The 26,759-nt window shown below is 29.7% G+C and overlaps 1 pseudogene; it reads right to left on the bottom strand.

The window, feature by feature from the left end:
* LOC111636884 lies at positions 1–25,203 on the bottom strand (annotated as a pseudogene).
* Between the last annotated feature and the right edge of the window lie 1,556 nt (positions 25,204–26,759).

Below are 26,759 nucleotides of genomic sequence, written 5' to 3'. Positions count from 1 at the left end.
AATTTACTTGAAATTTTTAATGAGAAATTTGGCACTGTCTTTTCGATACAAGCTGATCAATATCAGCCGGAATTGATGAGGTAGCTACACGTACGCAGCTTTCTAATCGTGCATCACTCAGTCTTGATCGGTGGTCATTTTTTATTAATTTTATGGTTGAAAATAACTGTTCGCAAACATACGTACTTCCGAACAGAGACATTATTTGCTTTGCATTTTTCGTCAAAAGCGGAAATTTCTCAGGGCTCACATAAGATTTATAAAAATTTTCGATGTTTACTGAGAAAAATACATTTTTTAAATCGGTATTATTCTGCATGTCAATCACTTCCATTTGAAAGTCTTCGGGAACTGTATCCACATCGATATTAAATGGCGAGGAAAACATTTTCATGGAAACCGCTGTCTTCTCAGCTTTGAACATTTGGAATCGTAATTGAAATTCGTTGATTAAAATGTCTATATATTGTGCGTATTTTTGAGAAGTAGTAACGTTTTCTTTTTCTAAATGTGGAAAGTGAGACACATTATTCTGCAAAAGATGCTGTTTCCACAATTTTAATTTGCGCTCAAAGCCCTGAATTTTATCATACAAATTGTGAATAAACTGTCCTTTGCCTTGAAGTTCCACATTAAGATCATTGAGATGCTGAGTTATGTCGATAAGAAATCCAAAATCGCACATCCATTCTTTATTACCAAAATGAGGAAATGCATATCCCTTCATATTCAAGAACAATTGTATTTCGCTTTTTAAGTTGTATACTCTTTTTAGCATTGCACCTCTACTAAGCCAACGTACTTCGGTATTAAAAACCACGTCGCTATATTCAGTTTCTAAATCTTTCAGGAATTCTTTAAATTTACGGCGATTTAACGCACGCGACTTTATTAATTAAATTGATTAGTTTAATTATTAGTACAGTGACATTTGGCAAACTCAATCTTTTCACACAGAAATTTTCCTTGTGAATTATGCAGTGGCTAACGAATATTTCCCTTCCTGTGACCTTCTTAATGCCTTCAAATAGCCTAACCGAAACTCCTACTTTCATGCTTGACATTGCTCGTGCTCCATCTGTCGATATACCAATAATCTTTTCTAATAAAATTGAAAAATTTTCCAACACAAACTTTAGTTCATCGTACAGGTCTTTGTTGGTTGTAGTCCCTTGCATTGGAATCAGTGAACACAATTCTTCGGTAATATTAAATTTGGTGTCAATATCACGTAAAAATATAGCCAGTTGTGCTGTATCGCTAATATCGCAACTCTCATGAAGTAGCAAAGAACGGTATTCAAATTTTGCAATGCGTTAACGAAGCGTTGTTGCTATGTTCTCGGACAAGTCTTCAATTCTCCTTGCAAAGGTGAATCTTGATAAACTGTTTAAAATAATATTTATTTTATCAGGAAATGCTATTTCTGCAACAGCAGTCAGACATCCTTTTATCATCTCTTCATCCGCAAAGAATTTCTTTTCTTTTTGCCAGTATATGGCTGACAACAAAACTAGCCTTTACTGCCGTATTTGATAAAATAGCTTGATTTTTAAAAATAGCCTATTGTTTTCCCAAGTTTTTCTCCATTTGATTAAACTTATCTATCCGAAGTTGTCCTGTTAAGTTTTTATATTGTTGTTCATGTTTTGTATCGTAATGCCTTTTTATGTTATATTCTTTTAATATTGACACAGTTTCTGAGCATATTAAGCATACAGCTTTATCTTCGACAAAAGTGAAAAAATAATCAAATTTCCAGTTTTTTTGGAAATGCTTGTGTTCATAATATAATATACTATATATAACAATTATTATTTCGTGTCTTCTATTGTAGGATAAAAAATATTTATTGTTGACTCTTACCTTGAATAGCCTAAATTTTTTTCTTTTCTAATGCTAATGTGCTATAAATACATGAGATATTATTTACTTTTATTATAGTTATGGAAAGAACATATAAGTTCAAATTAATGTTTTACATTTATATTCGATAAAACTGTTTTCTGAGTTAAGTAATCGATTTTGGTCAGTAAAAGCGAAAATTCAATTTATAGTAGTTTCTATTGTGTCATTTTTTAATATTATGATTACGAAAAAATTTATAAAATGAATTTTAAAATATATTTGAGAAATATTTCTTTATAGTCATAATTTTTATTAAATTAAGAAGTTTAGTATATTTTTGAATTACGTATTTTTCATCTTTCTTTGACCGTGTAAAATTTAAAACTTTGCAAAGCCGTGTGGAATCACTGAATTACCCCTATTTTTAACACTCTAATTTATTTATATTACGAAATAAAACCCGATAATTAGCTATACACATCTGTAACGTTATGTACAAAATATTATAAACCGGGGAAAAAAAATACTTATCTAGCCAGGTTTATGCTCAGTATGTTCCTGGCAAGATGTCTTGTTACATGTTTTTATTTAGCTCCCGAACGAACATCACTTTTAAATTATGCCATTATGGTGAATAGCGCGAATGGCAGGGTTCGATTTGTGGTAATTCCAAGTAAAAGGTTGCATTAATAAACACCATCCTTTGATAAACCGAATTTATTTTCCTTCTATATACAAAAGTACAATTTCGAAATTTATCAAATGCTACCGTGTTTCCCCGAAAATAAGACAGTGTCTTATATTAATTTTTGCTCTGAAAAATGCGCTAGGTCTTATTTTTAGGGAATGTCTTATTTTTTCCTGGAAGAAGAATTCACATTTATTATTGAACAAAAAAATTTCCAAGTCATCATCAGGAAGCATCATCGTCACAGAGGAGTAGTATAGTTCTCAGCTTTTTCACTCCGGAAGAAACAGGAAGGAAGACTCGGTCTTATAGAAGACGACCAATCCGAGGAAGACAGAGGAGAGGTTACTAAGTAACCAAAGCCGGTCTTATAAGAGACGACCCCCGCGAGAAAGGGAGACAGAAATGCCTTCCGGGAAAACTTGGGGGAAAAGCTGATCCCTATTCAGGCGTCATTGGCAAGGAGGAAAACCCGGAAAAAAACTCCCGCTGCCAGCTCGTCCGAGTGAGGCGCGAACCTCCGATCGAACTCCGGTNGCCCCTATTCAGGCGTCATTGGCAAGGAGGAAAACCCGGAAAAAACTCCCGCTGCCAGCTCGTCCGAGTGAGGCGCGAACCTCCGATCGAACTCCGGTGTTTAGGGTCTGGTCACCACTATCAAGCGGAGACGGAGTCCACTCGGCCGCCGGTGGGCAATTTCCAAGTCGAACATAGAAGAGAGTGACGTATATCCAGTGTATCAAACTGTCGCCTTTTCATAGCGTCAACATCGGACTCGATGACCAATTATTGCTTACTGAACCGCAGCACTATGCAAATGTCATGTAGCGTGATTCCCGGCCTTCCAATTAGCCATCACCAGCCGTAACGTTATGCTAATCTGTGATTCCCAAGCCATAGTCGTATGCAAATCATGCCATGTGGCGTAATTGTCTGCTGACCAATCAGTTAGCTGTACTTTCAAAAAGCCAACGGTCACTTTCAACAATCTGTGGATGACCGTTACGACTGATAAAAACTTCGCTAGGTCTTACTTTCAAGGGGAGGTCTTATATTTTGCAATTCAGCAAAATCTGTGCTAGGTCTTATTTTCTGTAGATGTCTTATTTTCGGGAAACACGGTAGTTGCTGCATACAACATTTTAATCGAATAGTATTGTTTTTTAATGTTTTGATTATAAATGATTGTAAATTGAAATATCGCAATAACTGGTCAGTTTCCAGTTCAAAAATAAAGCTATTAACATGATTACTGTTTATCTGAAGTGACATAAGAACATGTGTCATTTTCGTTATACACGAATAAATAATGAATTTATTTATATTTTGTATTATTATGTTATTATTATGTCAAAGTATATAATCCGTTATTCTATAGTCACCATGGGCAAATCCGGCTTTTTTAAGTTACATGCTACTTTTGATAACAGTGTTAATTTTCGCTTTTTATTATTTTTTTTAATTTTATTTCCACAATCTTGTGAAAATATGTTTACTAAAAAATTCACTATTTGTTTTATATAATATTTAATTATATAATAAAATAGCAGACAGAACTGCAGTATAGAATGAAAAAAGTCCAGAACTGCGGCTCCCATGCATTTCGCAAAATCTACATTTCGGCTCTCACTGGCATCTTGCTTTCCACCTCCTGTTCTATAAAATACCAAGATTACTATACAAAAGAGCGCCCACGATGTGTAATACCCTGTTTGCACCAAGCATTAAGATCCAGATTGTAACCAAGGTCGGCAACTATGCCGTGGTCCGACTTCTCTCGACCATTTCAATCTTGACTGTAACGAAGTTCAACCGCGATTCACCCAAGAGATTTCTTGTAACTAGATCCAGTCATATGAAAGATCCCACAATCCTACGTGCGCGTGAAAATACTAGATTGCTGCGGAACACGTGTTAGGTTATCAACAGAGATATAAAAAAAACATCTGGAACAACAATGACATTTATCTATTATTAGATATATAGCAAAAAAATAAATTTTTGTCGGGGTGTTTAGTAAATTTATTTTGGGGTGGTTAGAGTTAAAACTAGTTTTAACTAGAAAAAAGTGGTTTTAACAAAGACATCCAGTATAAACTAGTTTCAACTTTTTAATTAACGCCCATTGACGAGAAAACTCGTCAAGATTACATAGCGTTACGTAAAATTCGGTACTTAAGGCCACTTCTGACAATTTTTTTTTTCAAATTTTGGAATGTTTTTTAGGTCTCGAAATTTTTTCAAAATTTTTTGCCCGCGCGAAAAAATTTTATCGCAATTTTAATGAGCCTTTGATAAAATTCGATTAAGGCTTAATTGTTTTTTAATGGGAGTTTTTTTTAATCAAATTTATTTGATTGTTTGTAAGTTGTAGCACATGGAGTTTTCTTTGGTAAGTTATTTAAAGCTAGTTTCTGATGTCAAAAACGACCTCCGATAGTATTTTTAATTATTTTTAATTAGTCGATTTATTATATATTAATTTAATTAAGTAGACGGGTTGGAAATCGCAATTAAAATATTAATTTTCAAAAAATATTTCAAAATTTACATGTCGCTTATAGTCACCCTACTTTAAACTTTTTTACAGCTGGAAAATTGGACTCCAGCTGTTTTCAAGGTCATACAGTTGTGTAAACAATGACTCATCAGTGTTAAATTTCACAGAAAAGCGAGACAAAGGAAACTAAAATTTGAAGGTTTTTCTTCAAAATTAACGCATTTTTTCGTTTTTTTCAGTTTTAAGTAATTTTTTATGTATTTTTTATGATTGATTACCTCATAATAAAAATCAGTCGGGCGTTAAGGGGTTAATAAATATGCTCGCGTATGTTATGTTTTCTACCATTAAAATATAATATACGTTATGAATAATAATTTTTAATTACTCATAGTATTATTTTATTGTAGTAAAAATTACTTTACTGAAAAAGATATAGATACTATAAGATTTTTATATATTATATTTATTTTTATTTTAACTTTATTTTCTAAGATTCCTGTTGAAGGAACATACATTTAAAATTATTGATTACAGGAAACACAGGAAATTTAAGTTAACGACATATTATGAAAGTGAAGAATGAAAATCATAAATGTGTACCTTTTAATGAATAATAGTTTCTTGGTCAACGTGACAATCGATTTTTCCATGTAAGCAAATGTCTTTTAATCATGTTCTGTACACATTCTAAATTGATTTATAGCAGTACTCGCAGAACAGATTAATTTAACGATAATGGAAGGAATCAATCTCGTGATGTAATGTTTAATTAACTAGGTAATTAAGACCACAAAAACGGTAAAATATACAGTAAAGCTTACAATTTATTCATAAAAAATTCCTAATAATTATGCAAGTTATGACAGAAATACAGTTATTAAATACTTTTTGGTCTTTTCATATTTTTAACTGATCATGTTTCCGTCCTGCACAGCTATTATAAATTATTATTATAATTTATGATAATCTCGTTATATTCATTTAGCATAAACCGCTATTCNTGCCATGTGGCGTAATTGTCTGCTGACCAATCAGTTAGCTGTACTTTCAAAAAGCCAACGGTCACTTTCAACAATCTGTGGATGACCGTTACGACTGATAAAAACTTCGCTAGGTCTTACTTTCAAGGGGAGGTCTTATATTTTGCAATTCAGCAAAATCTGTGCTAGGTCTTATTTTCTGTAGATGTCTTATTTTCGGGAAACACGGTAGTTGCTGCATACAATCGAATAGTATTGTTTTTTAATGTTTTGATTATAAATGATTGTAAATTGAAATATCGCAATAACTGGTCAGTTTCCAGTTCAAAAATAAAGCTATTAACATGATTACTGTTTATCTGAAGTGACATAAGAACATGTGTCATTTTCGTTACACACGAATAAATAATGAATTTATTTATATTTTGTATTATTATGTTATTATTATGTCAAAGTATATAATCCGTTATTCTATAGTCACCATGGGCAAATCCGGCTTTTTTAAGTTACATGCTACTTTTGATAACAGTGTTAATTTTCGCTTTTTATTATTTTTTTTAATTTTATTTCCACAATCTTGTGAAAATATGTTTACTAAAAAATTCACTATTTGTTTTATATAATATTTAATTATATAATAAAATAGCAGACAGAACTGCAGTATAGAATGAAAAAAGGCCAGAACTGCGGCTCCCATGCATTTCGCAAAATCTACATTTCGGCTCTCACTGGCATCTTGCTTTCCACCTCCTGTTCTATAAAATACCAAGATTACTATACAAAAGAGCGCCCACGATGTGTAATACCCTGTTTGCACCAAGCATTAAGATCCAGATTGTAACCAAGGTCGGCAACTATGCCGTGGTCCGACTTCTCTCGACCATTTCAATCTTGACTGTAACGAAGTTCAACCGCGATTCACCCAAGAGATTTCTTGTAACTAGATCCAGTCATATGAAAGATCCCACAATCCTACGTGCGCGTGAAAATACTAGATTGCTGCGGAACACGTGTTAGGTTATCAACAGAGATATAAAAAAGACATCTGGAACAACAATGACATTTATCTATTATTAGATATATAGCAAAAAAATAAATTTTTTTCGGGGTGTTTAGTAAATTTATTTTGGGGTGGTTAGAGTTAAAACTAGTTTTAACTAGAAAAAAGTGGTTTTAACAAAGACATCCAGTATAAACTAGTTTCAACTTTTTAATTAACGCCCATTGACGAGAAAACTCGTCAAGATTACATAGCGTTACGTAAAATTCGGTACTTAAGGCCACTTCTGACAATTTTTTTTTTCAAATTTTGGAATGTTTTTTAGGTCTCGAAATTTTTTCAAAATTTTTTGCCCGCGCGAAAAAATTTTATCGCAATTTTAATGAGCCTTTGATAAAATTCGATTAAGGCTTAATTGTTTTTTAATGGGAGTTTTTTTTAATCAAATTTATTTGATTGTTTGTAAGTTGTAGCACATGGAGTTTTCTTTGGTAAGTTATTTAAAGCTAGTTTCTGATGTCAAAAACGACCTCCGATAGTATTTTTAATTATTTTTAATTAGTCGATTTATTATATATTAATTTAATTAAGTAGACGGGTTGGAAATCGCAATTAAAATATTAATTTTCAAAAAATATTTCAAAATTTACATGTCGCTTATAGTCACCCTACTTTAAACTTTTTTACAGCTGGAAAATTGGACTCCAGCTGTTTTCAAGGTCATACAGTTGTGTAAACAATGACTCATCAGTGTTAAATTTCACAGAAAAGCGAGACAAAGGAAACTAAAATTTGAAGGTTTTTCTTCAAAATTAACGCATTTTTTCGTTTTTTTCAGTTTTAAGTAATTTTTTATGTATTTTTTATGATTGATTACCTCATAATAAAAATCAGTCGGGCGTTAAGGGGTTAATAAATATGCTCACGTATGTTATGTTTTCTACCATTAAAATATAATATACGTTATGAATAATAATTTTTAATTACTCATAGTATTATTTTATTGTAGTAAAAATTACTTTACTGAAAAAGATATAGATACTATAAGATTTTTATATATTATATTTATTTTTATTTTAACTTTATTTTCTAAGATTCCTGTTGAAGGAACATACATTTAAAATTATTGATTACAGGAAACACAGGAAATTTAAGTTAACGACAAATTATGAAAGTGAAGAATGAAAATCATAAATGTGTACCTTTTAATGAATAATAGTTTCTTGGTCAACGTGACAATCGATTTTTCCATGTAAGCAAATGTCTTTTAATCATGTTCTGTACACATTCTAAATTGATTTATAGCAGTACTCGCAGAACAGATTAATTTAACGATAATGGAAGGAATCAATCTCGTGATGTAATGTTTAATTAACTAGGTAATTAAGACCACAAAAACGGTAAAATATACAGTAAAGCTTACAATTTATTCATAAAAAATTCCTAATAATTATGCAAGTTATGACAGAAATACAGTTATTAAATACTTTTTGGTCTTTTCATATTTTTAACTGATCATGTTTCCGTCCTGCACAGCTATTATAAATTATTATTATAATTTATGATAATCTCGTTATATTCATTTAGCATAAACCGTATTCCTGTTTGTTTGCTTTATTAAAGGTAATGAAAAACATTAATAAAGGGCTGTGTTTACAGAAGAGATAGGAAAAATCATAGGGGTAGACATTATAGTAGAACACATATGCTATATTCAGTTTCTTTCTGTGAAGACATTGTTCAAATTTCAAGTATTTATTTTCACACTGTATCGTTGGATTGAATTTCTTGTTTGTCCTGTATCAACTAATTTCAAATACTTGCTCGTTGAACTAGAATCCTAGTAATAGGATAAATTCTTCGTAAGTATTAAAATTTGTTATCACTAAAATACACTAATACTATAATAATTTACGTATAATTTTATTTAAAGAATAATGTCTATAACATAACACGTTTGAGCTTATTTATGAAAAAAAAATTATGTTCAAAATAGTAGGAATAAATTAATATATACTTGTTATCTGCTAACACTGTAATGTTATATGCTGATATCAGTATTTGTCTATTTATTGTAGACCCCAGTTATTCCTCAATGATTAGACTACTGGTCTGCAGTCAAATACAAATTAGTAAAGATTAATAGTTTGTTTTTTACGTGGCATCCCATAGTTGCCAAGTGCCATTGTTTGGAGAATCGAGTTTTTTTCTAAGTTTTTGGAAAATATTTTAAAATGGAAAAATCTGTACTCTCCTAACTCTCTGAGTTGCCAAAAATACGACACACAAATTTTCCATCGCACGCCGGTATTTAAAAAGTAAAAAACACAGTGGCATCTGACAGATATCACGTGACCAACTATGTGCAATAAAATCGAAGGTAATAAAAAAGTACTATATTATTGATTATCAAACTTAATGACCACAATTGAATAGAATAACAATGTACAGTAAATATAGCTTTACAACAACACTACTCTTAGCGTTCTTTTCTCTTTCGTAATGTCTGGACCTATTCCTATTTATTTCAAATGGGTTATTGCATATATTGTTGAGAAAGCAAATTTTGAGGGTTCGTGTTTTCGACTAACTTTCCCGCGATTTTAGCGTGATAAAAAATTCGTCAAACGGTTGTTTAACTTTACCGGAAAGATTTAAAACTGCGTGTGTGGCGCCATCTCTTATTATATTTCATTAAAAATAAATTTTATTAAAAACCTAACTATATGAGTTAAAATAAGTATTATTAACAGTGTAAATAGCAAATAACGAGTAATATCTTCGTAAAGTGGAACCCTACTCGAAATACGAAGCACGATTCCCTATATCATCGCACAGTAAGGACTTTCATCTATCAAATTTAACAGCATCAATCCCTCTAATAAACAAACTTTCGAGCACAATTTCAGAAATTTTCGACAGAAATCACGGGAGTTATTAATTAAAGATTACCCTGAAGAAATCGGTTTCTATGATACTATTTAAATGAGGATTTTTGAGTTTTTGCTGGAAATCGAACATATTTTCAGACCCATCTAAAAATTTACTAATTAGTTCCGAAAAAAGGTGAACCTAATTATTGCATCCGGCGAATATTCGTAAGATCGGTTATAATCTAATAATATTACTAAAGTATTCGTATTTTCACTTTTTGCTCAGGCAATGCCAGGCTTATTTGCAAATAATTTGAAATTTCGACATACTTTATTACTACATCCTGCAATAATAAGTTTTAATTCATTTGATTTCAGTCTAATTTCAATTAAATACTTTTTTTATTTTTATTTTTGCCTTTATTTTAGTTTCAGGTTTTGTGTATAGGCCAACTTTAATTATTATTTTATTATTTTTTTTAAATTTAATTATTATTTTTTGCTGTAATTAATTGCATATATACTACTAATATGTAATAAATATTTATATTATAATATAATACAGTAGGCACTCGTTATATCAAAACATCACCATTCAAGAACTTTCATTATGCAGTTCTTTGTGATTTTAGAATAATTTTGTTTAATAAAGAGTAAGCTTGAATAAAGTTTCTAAAAATATTCAAGGCTTTACATTTTTAAAGAAAAAATAATAATTAATGGTTTAATTTATAAACATAACCCATAACAATATATTTTACGCATATATTTATGCAAATATAATTTTCTTCCAATCAAACAATCTTAATTTATATCAAATACAAAAGACAGATTACTTTAAAATTAGTATCAATATNTGCCATGTGGCGTAATTGTCTGCTGACCAATCAGTTAGCTGTACTTTCAAAAAGCCAACGGTCACTTTCAACAATCTGTGGATGACCGTTACGACTGATAAAAACTTCGCTAGGTCTTACTTTCAAGGGGAGGTCTTATATTTTGCAATTCAGCAAAATCTGTGCTAGGTCTTATTTTCTGTAGATGTCTTATTTTCGGGAAACACGGTAGTTGCTGCATACAATCGAATAGTATTGTTTTTTAATGTTTTGATTATAAATGATTGTAAATTGAAATATCGCAATAACTGGTCAGTTTCCAGTTCAAAAATAAAGCTATTAACATGATTACTGTTTATCTGAAGTGACATAAGAACATGTGTCATTTTCGTTACACACGAATAAATAATGAATTTATTTATATTTTGTATTATTATGTTATTATTATGTCAAAGTATATAATCCGTTATTCTATAGTCACCATGGGCAAATCCGGCTTTTTTAAGTTACATGCTACTTTTGATAACAGTGTTAATTTTCGCTTTTTATTATTTTTTTTAATTTTATTTCCACAATCTTGTGAAAATATGTTTACTAAAAAATTCACTATTTGTTTTATATAATATTTAATTATATAATAAAATAGCAGACAGAACTGCAGTATAGAATGAAAAAAGGCCAGAACTGCGGCTCCCATGCATTTCGCAAAATCTACATTTCGGCTCTCACTGGCATCTTGCTTTCCACCTCCTGTTCTATAAAATACCAAGATTACTATACAAAAGAGCGCCCACGATGTGTAATACCCTGTTTGCACCAAGCATTAAGATCCAGATTGTAACCAAGGTCGGCAACTATGCCGTGGTCCGACTTCTCTCGACCATTTCAATCTTGACTGTAACGAAGTTCAACCGCGATTCACCCAAGAGATTTCTTGTAACTAGATCCAGTCATATGAAAGATCCCACAATCCTACGTGCGCGTGAAAATACTAGATTGCTGCGGAACACGTGTTAGGTTATCAACAGAGATATAAAAAAGACATCTGGAACAACAATGACATTTATCTATTATTAGATATATAGCAAAAAAATAAATTTTTGTCGGGGTGTTTAGTAAATTTATTTTGGGGTGGTTAGAGTTAAAACTAGTTTTAACTAGAAAAAAGTGGTTTTAACAAAGACATCCAGTATAAACTAGTTTCAACTTTTTAATTAACGCCCATTGACGAGAAAACTCGTCAAGATTACATAGCGTTACGTAAAATTCGGTACTTAAGGCCACTTCTGACAATTTTTTTTTTCAAATTTTGGAATGTTTTTTAGGTCTCGAAATTTTTTCAAAATTTTTTGCCCGCGCGAAAAAATTTTATCGCAATTTTAATGAGCCTTTGATAAAATTCGATTAAGGCTTAATTGTTTTTTAATGGGAGTTTTTTTTAATCAAATTTATTTGATTGTTTGTAAGTTGTAGCACATGGAGTTTTCTTTGGTAAGTTATTTAAAGCTAGTTTCTGATGTCAAAAACGACCTCCGATAGTATTTTTAATTATTTTTAATTAGTCGATTTATTATATATTAATTTAATTAAGTAGACGGGTTGGAAATCGCAATTAAAATATTAATTTTCAAAAAATATTTCAAAATTTACATGTCGCTTATAGTCACCCTACTTTAAACTTTTTTACAGCTGGAAAATTGGACTCCAGCTGTTTTCAAGGTCATACAGTTGTGTAAACAATGACTCATCAGTGTTAAATTTCACAGAAAAGCGAGACAAAGGAAACTAAAATTTGAAGGTTTTTCTTCAAAATTAACGCATTTTTTCGTTTTTTTCAGTTTTAAGTAATTTTTTATGTATTTTTTATGATTGATTACCTCATAATAAAAATCAGTCGGGCGTTAAGGGGTTAATAAATATGCTCACGTATGTTATGTTTTCTACCATTAAAATATAATATACGTTATGAATAATAATTTTTAATTACTCATAGTATTATTTTATTGTAGTAAAAATTACTTTACTGAAAAAGATATAGATACTATAAGATTTTTATATATTATATTTATTTTTATTTTAACTTTATTTTCTAAGATTCCTGTTGAAGGAACATACATTTAAAATTATTGATTACAGGAAACACAGGAAATTTAAGTTAACGACATATTATGAAAGTGAAGAATGAAAATCATAAATGTGTACCTTTTAATGAATAATAGTTTCTTGGTCAACGTGACAATCGATTTTTCCATGTAAGCAAATGTCTTTTAATCATGTTCTGTACACATTCTAAATTGATTTATAGCAGTACTCGCAGAACAGATTAATTTAACGATAATGGAAGGAATCAATCTCGTGATGTAATGTTTAATTAACTAGGTAATTAAGACCACAAAAACGGTAAAATATACAGTAAAGCTTACAATTTATTCATAAAAAATTCCTAATAATTATGCAAGTTATGACAGAAATACAGTTATTAAATACTTTTTGGTCTTTTCATATTTTTAACTGATCATGTTTCCGTCCTGCACAGCTATTATAAATTATTATTATAATTTATGATAATCTCGTTATATTCATTTAGCATAAACCGCTATTCTGGTTGTTTGCTTTACAAATTGAAGATAGTGGATAACATCAAATGCTGTGTTTACAGAAGAGATAGGAAAAATCATAGGGGTAGACATTATAGTAGAACACATATGCTGTATTCAGTTTCTTTCTGTGAAGACATTGTTCAAATTTCAAGTATTTATTTTCACACTGTATCGTTGGATTGAATTTCTTGTTTGTCCTGTATCAACTAATTTCAAATACTTGCTCGTTGAACTAGAATCCTAGTAATAGGATAAATTCTTCGTAAGTATTAAAATTTGTTATCACTAAAATACACTAATACTATAATAATTTACGTATAATTTTATTTAAAGAATAATGTCTATAACATAACACGTTTGAGCTTATTTATGAAAAAAAAATTATGTTCAAAATAGTAGGAATAAATTAATATATACTTGTTATCTGCTAACACTGTAATGTTATATGCTGATATCAGTATTTGTCTATTTATTGTAGACCCCAGTTATTCCTCAATGATTAGACTACTGGTCTGCAGTCAAATACAAATTAGTAAAGATTAATAGTTTGTTTTTTACGTGGCATCCCATAGTTGCCAAGTGCCATTGTTTGGAGAATCGAGTTTTTTTCTAAGTTTTTGGAAAATATTTTAAAATGGAAAAATCTGTACTCTCCTAACTCTCTGAGTTGCCAAAAATACGACACACAAATTTTCCATCGCACGCCGGTATTTAAAAAGTAAAAAACACAGTGGCATCTGACAGATATCACGTGACTAACTATGTGCAATAAAATCGAAGGTAATAAAAAAGTACTATATTATTGATTATCAAACTTAATGACCACAATTGAATAGAATAACAATGTACAGTAAATATAGCTTTACAACAACACTACTCTTAGCGTTCTTTTCTCTTTCGTAATGTCTGGACCTATTCCTATTTATTTCAAATGGGTTATTGCATATATTGTTGAGAAAGCAAATTTTGAGGGTTCGTGTTTTCGACTAACTTTCCCGCGATTTTAGCGTGATAAAAAATTCGTCAAACGGTTGTTTAACTTTACCGGAAAGATTTAAAACTGCGTGTGTGGCGCCATCTCTTATTATATTTCATTAAAAATAAATTTTATTAAAAACCTAACTATATGAGTTAAAATAAGTATTATTAACAGTGTAAATAGCAAATAACGAGTAATATCTTCGTAAAGTGGAACCCTACTCGAAATACGAAGCACGATTCCCTATATCATCGCACAGTAAGGACTTTCATCTATCAAATTTAACAGCATCAATCCCTCTAATAAACAAACTTTCGAGCACAATTTCAGAAATTTTCGACAAAAATCACGGGAGTTATTAATTAAAGATTACCCTGAAGAAATCGGTTTCTATGATACTATTTAAATGAGGATTTTTGAGTTTTTGCTGGAAATCGAACATATTTTCAGACCCATCTAAAAATTTACTAATTAGTTCCGAAAAAAGGTGAACCTAATTATTGCATCCGGCGAATATTCGTAAGATCGGTTATAATCTAATAATATTAGTAAAGTATTCGTATTTTCACTTTTTGCTCAGGCAATGCCAGGCTTATTTGCAAATAATTTGAAATTTCGACATACTTTATTACTACATCCTGCAATAATAAGTTTTAATTCATTTGATTTCAGTCTAATTTCAATTAAATACTTTTTTTATTTTTATTTTTGCCTTTATTTTAGTTTCAGGTTTTGTGTATAGGCCAACTTTAATTATTATTTTATTATTTTTTTTAAATTTAATTATTATTTTTTGCTGTAATTAATTGCATATATACTACTAATATGTAATAAATATTTATATTATAATATAATACAGTAGGCACTCGTTATATCAAAACATCACCATTCAAGAACTTTCATTATGCAGTTCTTTGTGATTTTAGAATAATTTTGTTTAATAAAGAGTAAGCTTGAATAAAGTTTCTAAAAATATTCAAGGCTTTACATTTTTAAAGAAAAAATAATAATTAATGGTTTAATTTATAAACATAACCCATAACAATATATTTTACGCATATATTTATGCAAATATAATTTTCTTCCAATCAAACAATCTTAATTTATATCAAATACAAAAGACAGATTACTTTAAAATTAGTATCAATATTATCAAATAAAATTATAACAATAAATACCGACATTAAATTAAATATATAATTTCAAATAAATTGCACAAATTGAGAGACGTTAGAAACCAGATTTTAAATATTAAAAAGTATTTACTTGATATATAATTAAAGTACGCGACATACTGTATCTTGTCGATTATATTCACTTAAGTATATGAAATTATAAACAATACTTTTCATTATAAACAGTTTAAAATACATTATATATAAATAAATTTACACTGAATATTATTTTGATTATAGAAATTATACTATTTAACTTAATAATTCCCGATTCTCACATACACATACAATAATAATAAAAACGAAACTAGGAAATAATAAATAAAAGTAATATATTTCTATTTGCACATTAGTTGTCACAAGTTTCTTGAATATGTATAGGCATTTGTTGTGTGAGTATAAATATAATAGTTCGTTTAATAACACCGGATGGAGTGATAAATCACACACAAAACACGAATATATAATACTAATGTATTTAGATGTCACTTTTCCCTTCCAGTTAGGGTGCGAGAAGATTCGAGAAACAGCGTTTGCTACCTTAATGTTATATATAATTAATCATAAATAATATATAAATGTATAATACTTTGATTTATGCTTAAGAAATTTAAGCATTTAAATTTCGAATAAATGTAACATCAAATTCTTTAAACTTTCAAATCAATGTATTAAACATTACTCTTGGTAACAGTTAGATCAATAGTATTCTATAACGCAGACATTCTTATATAACTCTTATTATCTAATAATCGATATTTCCTTACGAAAACGCTTTATAATCACAGAATATTTAATAAATTTTATGCCATATTATATAATTGTATTGCAAACACTCATTTAAAATTACAAATAAAAACATAATATATTTGTATATAAGTTATATGAAAATATAATAAAAGTGGTGACAGTTTCATTGGTTATATAATTGTATTTAATTAACACGAAAAAAAAAATTATTTTGAAGTTGTCATAATGCCACGCTTCAATTTTAATATTCACGCTTAGTTACATACGACGGACTTAACATACCACACAGGACACCCTTTAAAGGTTAAAGGGTGTCGAGTGTGGTATGTGAAGTAAGATCGGAATTAATGAAGATTTTACTCGTTATTTGTATTTACAATATGTTATAAAAATCATCACTACCATGAAAATTAAGCTTATTAACATTCTATAATAATTAAAATATAAAAACTTTTTAAAATAAAATATTATATCACACGGAACCACCAAAAGTTTAAATGTTGCCTGAAAAGTTAAGCAAATTGTTACTAATTTTTAAAATAAATTTTAAATCTATTTAACTTAAAATGTATGCCCTCGATTTAAATAGTGTGTTGCCTTTGTATACGGTACTTTCTCCACTCTCAACGGTTCAATACAGTTTATTTAAATAAACGTTTAAATTCAATTCAGGTAACCGTATGTATGTCTACACTTTAAGCTTATATATAAAAGTAATTGGGGCACCTGTTCCAATGCTTTTAACATCTGACCTCGACTTTCATCTCTCTAACTACTCTCGAGTACAAGTAAAGACAGCCTTACAAATGCCAATAAAAATTTAAATGTATTTAATTTAAAAATGGCATTAAATGGTAAAGCGTTGGATAAAGAAATTAAATGACAATTCTGTTTCATTTGCAAGTTTGTATATCATTAGTTTCCATATCTAGCTGCATTAACAGCATGTTACTAGGCAACGCTCCTAATACCTTACATAATTCTTTGTTTACGTAACTTTGTGTACTGCGTGTGCCTGGAAATGTTATTGATTGAGAGAGACGTGTAGTTTAAGTTAATTTCTATGCAGAAATCGGTGATATCTGAGTAAGTTATACATTATAAGTCATTTAATTATCTCCTTGGCTATATCTGACGTAAAACTCGAATCACAAAATGTCATATGTATTGAGTAAAGATTTTAAAAGATTAAATAATATTTTGATTAATGATTATATTTTTATTTACACGTTTAATAATTTATTTATATGTTTTTATGAATTTGTAGCTTTAACTTTTGCCGTTTTCATTGTTTTCAATACCATTCAAATATTATATGAAGATTTTATATAGCATAAATATAGCTTAAATAACTCGTAAAAATAACACACATAATTTAATTTTTTTTTATATCAGAAAAACAATCACATGAATCTAAACTTAATTTACTTTAATTATACGATTAATATTTTTATAAACTTACAGAATATAGAAAATGGGAAACTGCACTTCAAAATTTATCAATTGGTTTAAAAATCTACAAATTTCCTCTGAGGAAAACAATAAAACTGTCTTGTGGACACGATCAGATCGATGTTTGTTTTACAACTTACACGCTCTGCTTTCTACTTCCAGAGTTTTTGGCATCGACCCCGTCGAAAGATGTAGCTGTTTCGAAGAAGAAATTTATGGAAAACAACAAAATATTAAAAAAAATTTATATGACTTTTACGTAAAAATGAGTGAACTGTTTTTATGGTTATCCTCGTTATATTTATTTGTGTCAGTATTCAACAAAAGTTTATTCTGTTACAAATCCACATACGCATTCGGGAAATATAACACAAAGATGCACATCTTGGTTCTCGTTATGAACATTTATATCGCTGTTCAATTTTCAGTATTAAAGAGAAAGAAAGTTTCTCTTCATTTCATGAAAAGCACGTACAAAGATGAAAAATATTTTCTATTGGAAATAGAATTGCCTATATTAAAATGTTTCGTGTGCATATTTTTCTTGCTTTTGATTGTTTCTAATGCAGTCGCGATGATCGTGTTTCCTACTGTCAAAAGATACGATGGAAGTGATTTCGAAGCAATGTTCTGCTCCATTTACTTATCGATTCTGTTTCTGCAATTCATAGGACAAATATGGTCAGTTCTGATTATATCTCTTGTGTGTTTGTTTTGCATAGGAAGAAGACTGATAAAGTTAAGTGAAGAATTGCAACAAACAAACACAACTTCTTCATTATTAAAAATAGAATTACAAAAAATCTGTGAAAAGCACACAGAGGTTTGGAAGATTTTTGAAATGATCAACAAGCAATGGAAAGATCTTACTGCTTTCATCTATGCTACTTTTGCATACGAGACGTGCTTTCTGTGTTTTGCCACGATGTTTTTTCACATCGATGCATTTGTTCGAGTACTTTTAGGTGTCATTTCGATGTTGTTTTTAACAGGTGTTTTTCTTGCATCGTGGGCCCTGTCTTACTTGATATCTCTGGTAATTATCATTTTTTCTTTTATTTGTAATAGTAATTTAACATGTAAAGTATATTATATAATTTTTATACACCAGTAAATACTATTCAGTAACATTTACACGTCCAATCATCAAACAACGTAATTTCCTGTATTATTTGTCTGTAGACAAAAATATGTTATATTCATTGTGTTTATGCCTAGTAACATATTACTGCTTTCCTGACAATCAACAGCATTTTAATTTTTTACAGGAAAGTAATTTTAATAAAGGAATTTATATAATTACAAATGCTATTTTTCTTGACAATAAGTTATAATATAATTACATAGTAAAGATTGAAAGTCGCAGATATTACACGCACTACTATTTAATTGTGCAGTCGACTAAACTTGTCAAACGGCAGGAGTGTCACGGGTTGGGTCCATATGAGGCCAGTTATAAATACAGTTTATTTTTACTTAAAAACGTGAAAAAATCCATGAAACTCTACATAGCTCGTCTGTTGCTGAAATGCTAACAATGACCATTCACTAATATTCAGTGTTTATATCTACTTGTCCACTAGCAGGGTCAAAAGATAAAAAGACAATAAACTAAACTAAAGACTTGTTTTTTAAAACTATATACTAAACAAGTTAAAGTTAAAGCTAGTGTAAATTCGAAGGTAAAGAGTTAATTATACAGTCTATTGTTTTATATAATAACTAGCAGGTGGGCCCGGCGTTGCTCGGGCAAAAGTAACAGTAACTAAGATAAAGATTATTACGTTACAGTCAACCTTACCCGTTTTCACAGAATGCAAGAATTGGGTCTCCTTATGGAATTTTTAGATGGGTCTCAAAATATGTTCGATTTCCCGCAAAAACGAAAAAACTGCATCTGCGTATCGCACGTCGCTTTCTCTTAACAATTCCATTGTTACGTAAGATTTCCATTGCTGACACTTCTGTTACTCAAAACTTTTATTGTTACTTAAAACTTCCATTGTTACTTAGCACTTTTATTGTTACCTAACACCTCCATTGTTACTTAACACTTCCATTGTTAATGGAAGTGTTAAGCCTTAATCCTGTCCCTCTCCCCCGTGGAAAGGAATTTTGAAAAATCCCTTCTTAGTGTGCGTTTTCGTGACGTGCCCTAACTGTATACCAAATTTCAGCTTCCAACTCCTAACCGTTTGGGCTCTGCACTTATTATTATTATCATCAACCCGTCTCGATTATATTATAGACTAGCAGGTGGGCCCAGCGTTGCTTGGGCAAAAGAAACGATAGGGAAGATTAACATTATTATGTTATAGTCAACCTTACCCGTTTTCACAATATGCATAAATTGGGTTTCCTTGTTTCCAAACTAATTAGAGAATTTTTAGATGAACCTAAAAATATGTTCGACTTCTCGCAAAAACGAAAAATCTGCATCTGCGTCTTGCATGTCGCTTTCTCTTAACAATTCCATTGTTACGTAACACTTTCATTGTTACTTAACACTTCCATTGTTAGTGAAAGTGTTAAGCCTCAATCCTGTCCCTCTCCCCCGTAAGGAGGAATTTCGAAAAATCCCTTCTTAGTGTGATTATATATTAGATTTGTAGTACGAATTTAAAATACATTGTTTGTGGTTTATTAATCTTAATTTTTCTTCAGTAGCAGAGTTGATAAAACTATTGAACATCGATAGTTGGTTTGTGAAAATTGTATTCGTAAGCGTGTATATTTGCTACATTGAAACATAAAAATGACAATATCATTTTCACTGAATATTATTTTTTTCTGTATAAACTACTTGCAAATTGTGTAGCGAAACATCATTTGCTGTATTTGGCTACTCAAATAAACAAACTTTTACACTTAGTTTTAAAACGATTAGGTATAACAAGCTACTCGTAGTTAAACTCTTTCATTTTGAGCAGTATTATGAGCATCAAATTAAGTTTATTTAAAAAATGCTGTAAAACCTGAAGTTATTGATTATTCCAGAGAACTTCGGCAAATCAATAATTATAAACATACGTAATAAAGCTTTGATTATTAAATAATTATTCTGTCTTTTAGATCTACGATAACTTCGTTTCCATACAAAGATTCTCTTCGAACAACTTGCCAGTTGAATTCAAGTTTAAGGTGAATTATAAATAAGATATGGTTGTTTAATTATGATCTTAACTCACTAATTATAATTTTATATTTCAAGATCGATTGTTTCATGAAAAGATTCGGAACGAAGAAAATGGGAATTTCTATTGGGGACTTTTTTTACATTCGAAAAAATTTCATAATACGGGTAAGTCAGCGTGTTAATGCTTATCTGTTATGCAATAAACAATTGACATTGTTTGCAGATGGCGAGCTTTTTATACTCAATTTTCTCTACTTTGGTGGAATTAACTGGAGTGATGAAAAAACAAAAATTCTGTAATTTACCTTCTAAATCCAATAATAGTACACTTGTGTTTTAAAAGTTTTCAATTATACTCCATTGTGAAAATATCTGACAAAAGTAAGTAAATTGAAAAATAAATTATACAATGTTCAAAATCATTGATTGAACGAAATCTTATATTTGATAATAAGACAGAGTAGTTATGAATATACAACAAATAATATGACAGTATTTATTAAAACGCGATAAATTTTTAAGGTGCACTTTTAGTAATTAGCTAAGTTACAAGACTTTTTATGTTTTCATTGACATAATTTGTAAACATTAACAATACTCTTGAAGTGAACATTTCAAATTGTATAAAAATATTTCGTAATATATTAGTAGTAAACTTGTGTTTATAATAGTGTTAAATTTACATAATTATTTTTAAAAAAATGAAATGTTTAAGCGTGTTTAAACTTGAAAACATCAAAGTTATTTGCTTTGTCACGTAGTAAATATCACTTTGCATAGTTAAATATAATAACTTATTGATTTTTAAAAATGCACAATTAATACTTATGCATTATTTAAGTGAGATTGTCTCTTCGTTCAGCATTTAAGTTAACACTCAAAACTATTCTTAAAAACTAAAAATTCGTTTCACCATAATCAAGTTAATGATTATAAATATGCCTATCAGATGTCACGCTTTGATCAGAACTTACTTCGTTTCATTATAAAGTTGTAGTGTTCTGATCAGTTTGTCATTAAATTCCTGTTTTTTTGGTAAAAATTTAAAACTACACAACACACAAGATGAAAAATAGCACAGCCTTCAGTAAAATGGCTAATTGGCAACTAAATAATTTTTCGAGTTGTACTCGCTGTAGCCAATTTCAATATTTTGAATCAACATCTAAGTACTTTTATTGTTATCTAGATATTTTCACCCAAAATTGAAAGCATGATGCCTAATAAATTTACATGTTTTATGTTTTCATTTAGATATTTCTTCACAGAATTTATAATAGCATATAGGCTATAAGATGTAGATGGTTTCATTTCATGTTTTAAATATGATATATTATATAGGTACAAATTATTAATTTTAATAATAATTTAACCTTAGTCTCAAATTACTTAGTTTTTAATTATTAACTAGCTGTTACCTGTGGCTTCGCTGGCACAGATTTTGCAAGCAAACTCTATTTACATTGAATATTTTAACAACCATAGTAATTGTTATTTAACATCAACCGCTGAGAATGATGAGAATTGCTGAGAATCAAACGAACTATCTTTAGTTTGATAAATTTTCTGGAACGTTTACAATTGTACTATAATCGAACCAATATGCAAAAAGAAATTCGAATTTAAAACGGTTCGAACATTTGGTTAAAAAATCGAAATATATAAAAATTATATATATCAATGTCTGAAATGTTATTAATTTAATACTCAGTGAAGACTAAACGTAATAAAATACAAAAAAATCGCATCTAAAATATTACAGTAAAAGCCGTTCTTCAGTTTAAGCCTTAATGCTTTTACTTCCCCCTCGCAAGGAAATTTCGAAAAATCCCTTCTCAGTGTGCATTTTCATGACGTTCCCTTACTGTGTATCAAATTTCACCTCTAGTTTCTAGAAATTTCTAGAAAACACTGAAACATTCTCTTTGAAGCGTCACACATTTTCAAAGTCAACCATTTTCAAACCTCATATCTCTCACACCCTTGTTGCTATCGAGACACAACCAGTATAGCGCACCTTTGGGCTACTACCACACACAAACATTATCTATGTGCGATATGTAGTTTTAGCTGCAGTGTGACGTATAGGCACAAACACGTCCATTTTTATATATTAAAATATATATATATAATAGCGCATTTATAGCATATTGTTTATGGCAATTGTTTAGTTGAGTTAATGATTTTATCAATGATCTGTCTTTTTATCTTTATTATACTAATTAATACTTTATTACACTTCGTGTTATATGACATTATAAAAATATAATAAACTAAAATATTTTAAAAAATTAATTGATATAAAAATTAAAAAGTATCTTGTTTCATTTGTCTGATATATGTACTTATTACTTTATTCTCAGTCTAGTATCATTAATTTAATATATTTATTGTATACACAGTGTATATTTAATTAAATGTAGTTTATTTATTTACTTAATACTAATAAATGTGAATATAATAATCGTGTATATTCTTTTTAGTGTAAATAGTACTTTCTTTCAAATTAATCACTTTGATCATTGAATATGGTTGTTTGTATAACGCAAGGTAGATTGAATTATTTGAATAATGTTATTATTATTTATACTGATTTTTTGCTAATATGTGCATCAGATAAGAAATATAATTTCGAACAGATAATAAAAATAATTTATAATGAAAACACTTTCTAAAAATATAGTCAAACTATTATTAATTTATTTCTTATGTCAATGAAGTGTGCGATTGGCGTAATAATATAAACTAACATTTTATTACACACATTTTGACTTTTTGCAAGTAAAATTTGTTTATTTTTATAAAGAATTTTTTTATATTGTTATTTCCATAATCGCCTTGTGTGATTTGTAGTTCCAACTGTACTCTGTAATTATCTGTCGATACAGTATTTATAACCGAAGATATGTACAGTATACTTTTAAATTCAATGTAGCTTATCTGTGTTGATATTATTAAGAAAAGTAAATGAACAAACGTAGTTTATTATGTTTTGTATAATTAGCAACATTTGCCAGATATATATTTATTAGTTTTTATAAGCTGTTAAAAAATAACAAATAAATAAACCGAATTGTTATTTACTTGGAATCGAACGTTCTCTCGGTCAACAATTACACAGAAGATAAATTTTTTTTATATAATTGTTGTTCGAATACATTTTCAATCGTAGTTTTCGCTGATCTCTCTACACACTATAAACAATTAAACACTATTGTACTGCACAGTCAAAAATTTGATGTGAAATATTAACTAATATTCATGAGAAAAAATGCGTTGTTTCATATAATTGGTTTAATGATAATCCAAATTTAAACAATAAATTTTTACCTGATAAAAAATGTTTTTATAATGATTTAACTGAAGGTGACATAAGTTCGAAAGTTACGATTTAGCTCATCTTGTATGGAAAACTTTTAATTGTAGTAAATTTTCACATTATTTGCAATAATATTAATTTGCGGAACAACAATTTTACTTGCTAATATTTTTGAAAATTATCGTAATTTTTTATTAAAATATTACGATCTCGATTTGCTTCATTTTTTGACTTGTCAAAATCTGATATGATACTGGCTAAATTAGAACTAGAGCTATTTATTCACTTAAATATGTACCACTTCATGGAAACTGGTATTCGAGGAGAGTCATCGTTAGTTGACAAACGATATTCGCAAGCAAACAATCCTCAGATATCTTATGTTTACGATAATCCGGAACGCCATACAGTAGATCCCCTCTAATCCGTCATTTTTGGGACTAGGTTATGGTCAGAAACGCAAAAAAGTCGGATTATCATAAAAAAGTAAACAATCTTTCAAATCAAGAATGACTGTAGTGTTCTCTACAGTGAAAACATTGCAATAAATCACACAAAAGCTGTTACTATTAATAAAAAAATGCAATACTGTAAGTATTTAATACATACTGTAAAAATTGTAGGTAGCCTATAGTAAAATATTACTTACAAAAAAAGTCAGTTATAGATTTTTGTTTAGCAGATGAAATTCTAGGCTTAGCTGCAGTGTACCTTAATTTTTTGATCCACAAAATGACTGTAGGTGCAAAGATTCAGTCTTGCTCGATGTAGTGAAGGGCAATATCGAAAGCGTTGTTGGAGTTGATGTGTTAAATCTGGGTAGGGAGTTTGTCATCATTACCATCCAAGTCCTCGTCCACAGTTTCCTCACTATTATTCCTGAAAAGAGCGGCAATAATCTGATCATCATTGAGCTCTACACTGATTTCACAGTCTTTGTCACATTGGGCAATCCATTCCTCAACTTCACTGGCACAGACATTCATTTGTACAGTTTGTACATTTTTAACGATTTCCTGCATGTCGTTGTTTTGCTCATTTTGGTTCTGGTCACTTTCGGTCATAACTTCCGGCCAAAGCATAAGTCAAGATTTTCGCAGCGTGTCAGGTTTCAGTTCCTCCCATCACTCAGCAATCGTATAGATAGCATCTTCGATGTTGAGTGATTTCATAGCTTCAAATATCTTATAACATTTGTCGGACTTTTTAAAATTGAGCTAATGTACTTTCTGCGATAGCACCTTTTCACAATTCTATTACTTTTTGATTCGTTGGTTGGATATGTGATGTGACATTTGGTGGAAGGAAAATAGCATTTATGTCTCCATTCAGTAAATCTTTCTCAGATGGATGGGATGGTGCGTTATCCAACAGCAATAAAGCACGAATGGGAAGCTTATTTTGTTTCAAGTCTTTTTCAACAGATGGAAAAACTTGTCGAAAAACCAAGATTTGAGATGGCAGTCAATCTAAGCAGATTTTTGATTGCGGTAATAAACCATCAAGGGAGATAAGTTTATGTTTTTGAATTCCCTAGGCTTTTTCAATTTGCCAATAACAAACGGAAAGCTCGTGTGTACTATCAGCATTGCTGCAAAGAACAACGGTTAGCCTATCTTTTATAAGTTTCGTTTGTGCAATGGTTTCATTTTGTGATTATAGGTTTCGTGTCTCTTTCACACCGCATCAGGATGGGACCCAACCGAGTCTCTCAGGACTCGGAAATCGCGAATTTTATGTCACGCTAACGGTCGCGGAAAAGCATTTGGATTCAGAGTAAAGGTGAGGCGAGAAAAACGAAAAAGTGATTTACTCGGATTTCAGATTTATAAACAAGAACAAATTTATTTTAGCGCGCAGGAGTACACGATATACGATTTTGGATTTATGCATATCTCTATTTTCTTAAATATAACTTTTGCGAGAAAGAGAGTTTACAAACAACTCCCGTGTGAATAAATACCTTATAACTCAGTCAAAAATCGATGACTGGATACACTGCCGATGAAATGTTCGAGGTTTAATGAAATATTTCTGGATACTTAGAGTGTCCGGTAACAGGAGCAACTACAGGAAGAGATATTCAACTTGTATTGAGGCACTTTGATGTTTACGATATCCTTAACCTTAAGCACTTCGCCCGAAATATCTCGAGCAAGTTGCATAGCGTTACAGAAAACTCGGTCCTTCTGGCCTCGCAAAAATTTTTTTTGAATTTTTGTATTGTTTTTTGAGTCTCCAAGTTTTTTCAAAAATTCTTACCCACAAAAAAATTTATCGTGATTTTTATCAACATTTAATGACACGCGATTAATTCTTAATTATTTTTTAATGCGATTTTTATATCAAATTTAATTAATCGTTCTAAAGTTGTAGTGCACGGATTTGACTTGAGTAAAGTTATTTAAAGCTACTTTCTGATGTCAAAAACAACCTCTAATAATTTTTAAATTTTTTAAATTAATATATTTTATTATATATAAGTTTATGTCGAGTGGGTCAGATATCGAAATAAAAATTCGAATTTTTTAAAATATTAAAAAAAATACTGCCAGCTAGTATGCACCCTACTTTTAAACTCTTGTCCTCCCGAGACGTCTATGAGAATGTCCCTGGAAAT

The sequence above is a fragment of the Centruroides sculpturatus genome, unplaced genomic scaffold, assembly GCF_000671375.1.
Source record: "Centruroides sculpturatus isolate CEXI.00-Female unplaced genomic scaffold, Cexi_2.0 scaffold665, whole genome shotgun sequence".
Taxonomy (NCBI): domain Eukaryota; kingdom Metazoa; phylum Arthropoda; class Arachnida; order Scorpiones; family Buthidae; genus Centruroides; species Centruroides sculpturatus.
The sequence above is the reverse complement of the archived record's forward strand: the minus strand, read 5'-3'. Positions and strand labels throughout refer to the sequence as shown.